The sequence below is a fragment of the Ranitomeya variabilis genome, chromosome 3, assembly GCF_051348905.1.
Source record: "Ranitomeya variabilis isolate aRanVar5 chromosome 3, aRanVar5.hap1, whole genome shotgun sequence".
In the NCBI taxonomy this organism is placed as follows: domain Eukaryota; kingdom Metazoa; phylum Chordata; class Amphibia; order Anura; family Dendrobatidae; genus Ranitomeya; species Ranitomeya variabilis.
In genome coordinates, this window is record NC_135234.1 from 579,320,042 (window position 1) to 579,325,100 (window position 5,059).

Here is a 5,059-nt window from a genome sequence, read left to right on the forward strand (position 1 = left end):
GAGGCTTCAGTATCTGGTCAAGTGGAAGGGCTATGGTCAGGAGGATAATTCCTGGGTGGTCGCCTCTGATGTTCATGCGGCCGATTTGGTTCGTGCCTTTCATGCTGCTCATCCTGATCGCCCTGGTGGTCTTGGTGAGGGTTCGGTGACCCCTCGTTAAAGGGGGGGTACTGTTGTGAACTGTATTTCTTGGCTCCCTCTTGTGATCACTAGCGGTATGACACTTGGATTGTCTTTCTCCAGGTTGGTACCCACCTGGTTCGTTAGGCCTTGGGTGTTTCTATTTAGACTTCCTGGAAACTCAGTCTAGTGCCTGGAATCGATGTAGTCAGTCTATGTCTGTTTGCTCCTGACTCCTGGTCTCCTGCTTTTTGCAAGATAAGCTAAGTCCTGCTTTCTTATTTTTGTTTATTCGCATTGCTGCTATTTTGTTCCAGCCTGTTACAATGTGATTCCTGATTTTTGCTGGAAGCTCTAGGGGGCTGATATTCTCCCCCCACACCGTTAGTCGGTGCGGGGGTTCTTGGATATTCAGCATTGATATTTTTGTAGGGTTTTTGCTGACCGCATAAGTTCTCTTCCTATTTTCTGCTATTAATTAGTGGGCCTCTCTTTGCTAAATCTAGTTCATACTTACGTTTGTCTTTTCTTCTTACCTCACCGTTATTATTTGTGGGGGGCTTGTATCATAACTTTGGGGTTCTTTCTCTTGAGGCAAGCGAGGTCTTATTTTCTCTGAAAGGGTTAGTTAGTTCTCCGGCTGGTGCGAGACATCTAGAATCAACCTAGGTACGTTCCCTGGCTACTTCTAGTTGTTGTGCTAGGATCAGATATACGGTCAGCCAAGTTACCACCTCCCTATGAGCTGGTTTTTGTGTTTGCGGACTTAGCTGGAACTTCTGAGATCCTCTACCACTAGGATCATAACACAGCCAACACAGAACAGTGAACCTCAGAAATCACTCTACTAGTCCATCTATCAGGAACAAACAGTTTCCCCACAGGACAGCGGTCAAGTTTGTCAGCCTGAAATTCCTGCAGAACCCGTCGCAAATCAGGGGTAATGGCAGAAAGGACCACCCCTTCCTTCAGAATGCCGACCTGCTCAAATACCTCAGGAGAATCAGGCAAAAAACTCATAGAGAGGGCATCAGCCTTAACATTCTTAGAACCCGGAAGAAACGAGACCACAAAATCAAAACGGGAGAAAAACAGGGACCATCGAGCCTGTCTAGGATTCAGCCGCTTGGCAGATTCGATGTAAATCAGATTTTTATGATCGGCCAAGACCACAATACAGTGCTTGGCTCCCTCAAGCCAATGTCGCCATTCCTCAAACGCCCACTTCATAGCCAACAACTCCCGATTGCCGACATCATAATTGCGTTCAGCAGGCGAAAACTTACGGGAAAAGAAGGCACACGGTTTCATCAAGGAACCAACAGGATCCCTCTGAGACAAAACGGCCCCTGCCCCAATCTCAGAAGCATCAACCTCAACCTGAAACGGAAGAGAAACATCTGGCTGACGCAACACCGGGGCAGAAGTAAATCAGCGTTTAAGCTCCTGAAAGGCAGAGACAGCCACAGGGGACCAATTCGTTACATCAGCGCCTTTCTTCGTCAAATTGGTCAGGGGTTTAACCACACTGGAGAAGTTAGCAATGAAACAGCGATAAAAATTAGCAAAGCCCAAAAAATAAACCTTCTGCACTCCAAAGAGACACTTAGACCCCTTCACAAACAAAGTATTATCACGAAGGATCTGAAATACCATTTTGACCTGTTTCACATGAGACTCCCAATCATCGCAAAAAATTAAGATGTCATCCAAATATACAATCATGAATTTATCAAGATAATTCCGAAAGATATCATGCATGAAGGACTGAAAAACAGATGGAGCATTAGAGAGCCCGAATGGCATCACAAGGTATTCAAAATGGCCTTCGGGCATATTAAATGCAGTTTTCCATTCGTCACCCTGCTTAATACGAACAAGATTGTATGCCCCCCGAAGGTCAATTTTTGTAAACCAACTAGCCCCCTTAATCCTGGCAAACAAATCGGAAAGCAAAGGTAAAGGGTATTGAAACTTGACCGTGATCTTATTCAAGAGGCGATAATCTATACAGGGTCTCAAGGAGCCATCCTTCTTAGCAACAAAAAAAATTCCCGCTCCCAACGGTGAAGAAGATGGCCGAATATGCCCTTTCTCCAAAGACTCCTTAACATAACTCCGCATGGCGGTATGTTCCGGCACAGACAGGTTGAAAATTCGGCCCTTAGGAAACTTACAGCCTGGAATCAAGTCAATAGCACAATCACAGTCCCTATGTGGTGGAAGGGAACTGGACTTGGGCTCATCGAATACATCCTGAAAATCAGACAAAAACTCTGGAACTTCAGAAGAGGAGGAAGAGGAGATTGACATCACAGGAACGTCATTATGAACCCCCTGACAACCCCAACTAGTCACAGACATAGACTTCCAATCCAACACAGGATTATGTATCTGCAACCATGGAAAACCCAGCACAATAGCATCATGCAAATTATGCAACACCAGAAAACGTCAATCTTCCTGATGGGCTGGCGCCATGCACATGGTCACCTGTGTCCAAAACTGGGGTTTATTTTTAGCCAAAGGTGTAGCATCAATACCCCTTAAAGGAATAGGGTTCTGCAAAGACTGCAAGAGGAAACCACAACGCCTGGCAAATTCAAAGTCCATTAAGTTCAAAGTGGCGCCTGAATTCACAAACGCCATGACAGAAAATGACGACAATGAGCAGATCAAGGTCACAGATAACAGAAATTTAGGTTGTACAGTTCCGATGGTAACTGAACTAGCGATTCTCTTTGTACGCTTTGGGCAGGCTGAAATAACATGAGAAGCATCGCCACAATAAAAACACAACCTATTCTGACGTCTGAATCCTTGTTGTTCCGTTCTAGACAGAATCCTATCACACTGCATAGGCTCAGGCATCTGCCCTGAGGACAACGCCACGGCGCGCACAGTTCTGCACTCCCGCAAGCGCCGATCAATCTGAATGGCCAGAGACATAGAATCACTCAGACCAACAGGCGTGGGAAACCCCACCATAACATCTTTAACAGATTCAGAAAGACCCTTTCTGAAAATTGCCGCCAAAGCATCCTCATTCCATTTAGTCAGCACAGACCATTTTCTAAATTTCTGACAATACAATTCTGCCGCTTCTTGACCCTGAGACAGGGCCAACAAGGTCTTCTCCGCTTGATCCACAGAATTTGGTTCATCATATAATAATCCTAGAGCCTGAAAAAAGGCATCTACATTATGCAAGGCCGGATTCCCAGATTCCAGGGAAAATGCCCAATCCTGAGGGTCGCCACGCAGCAGGGAGATGACAATTTTAACCTGCTGAATGGGATCAGCAGAGGAACGAGGCTTCAGAGCAAAAAACAGTTTACAATTGTTTTTAAAACTCAAAAATTTGGACCTGTCCCCAAAAAACAAATCAGGAGTAGGAATCCTAGGCTCTAAAAGCGGAGTCTGAACAATATAATCAGAAATACCCTGTACCCTTGCAGCAAGCTGGTCTATATGAGAAACTAATCCCTGAACATCAATGCTAGCACAAGACTCCTCAGTCACCCAGAGGAAAAGAGGGAAGAAAAGACAAAACAGGCTACAGAAAAAAAAGGCTCTTTCTTCCCTTCTTCTGAGATGCATTTAACTCATTGTTGGCCAGTTGTACTGTTATGATCCGGTGACCTTGGAGCCGCATGAAAGACTTTCTCAGGAGTAGGTGGTACCTGTACTGACCGCAAACCCTAAACTAACACCGCAACTAGAAGTTGCCGTGGGATGTACCTAACACGTCCTAGACACCTTGACACAGCCAGAGAACTAAATACCCCTATAGAAGGAAATGGGAATTCTATCTTGCCTCAGAGCAGAACCCCAAAGGATAGGCAGCCCCCCACAAATATTGACTGTGAGTATAAGAGGAAAAACACACGCAGGCAGAAAAACAGGATTTAGCAAAAGAGGCACTTCTAGCTAAATAGAAAATGATAGGACAGAATTCTAAGCAGTCAGTATTAAAATCCTAAAAATATCCACAGCAGATAATACAAATATTCTACATCTAACTAAAGACATAGAAAGTATATCTGCATCTCCTGAGAATCCAGCATGACTGAAAAATCCAAACAAAGTCTAAGCTGGACAAAAACACAATGAATTGCACTGAATTGCAAAGCACACTGCATGTGTGCATAGAGACAAAAAAACAGACACTTTTCTTAGTTGAATTGGCAGCAGGGCATGAGGAGCCAGAGAGAGATGCAATCCCTCCAAGTACAATGGACAACTGGCATGGACTCATGGATCCTGCACAACTAAATACCTAATAGAGCTGCAATCAGCAAAAACACCTGCCCGGATTACAACCCCAAGACAACTGCACTACCACCAACAACCACCGGAGGGAGCCCAAGAGCAGAATTCACAACAGTTGACTGAACAAATGGCACTTCTGGGCAGCAACTGGCAGTCTTGGAGCCCAGGGATTACAGGAGAAACACAGTGTAGGCCGAGGCCTAATTGGAGCAAGTTTAAAATATGTAGTAGTGTGAATGTGGAGGGAGCTGGCAAAATTGCCGCACACACAGCTGGGCATCAGCTGAAGTTACTGAACCCCAAAATACTGAAGCGGGTGTTGACTGTGCAGACAGCACTTCCGGGCAGCAACTGGCAGTGTTGGAGCCCAGGGACAGCAGGAGGAGCAGACTTGAGTTATTGCCACACACACATCAGGGGAGCAGCAGGCGTTACTGAACCCCTACAACAAAGGAGCAACTTTTGACTGTGCAGACAGCACTTCCGAGCAGCAACTGGTGGTGTTGGAGCCCAAGGAAAGCAGGAGGAGCAGACTTGAGTTATTGCCACACACACAGCAGGGGAGCAGCTGGGGTTTCTGAACCCTAATAACAGAAGAGCAACTGTTGACTGTGCAGACAGCACTTCCGAGCAGCAATTGGCGGTGTTGGAGCCCAGGGACAGCAGG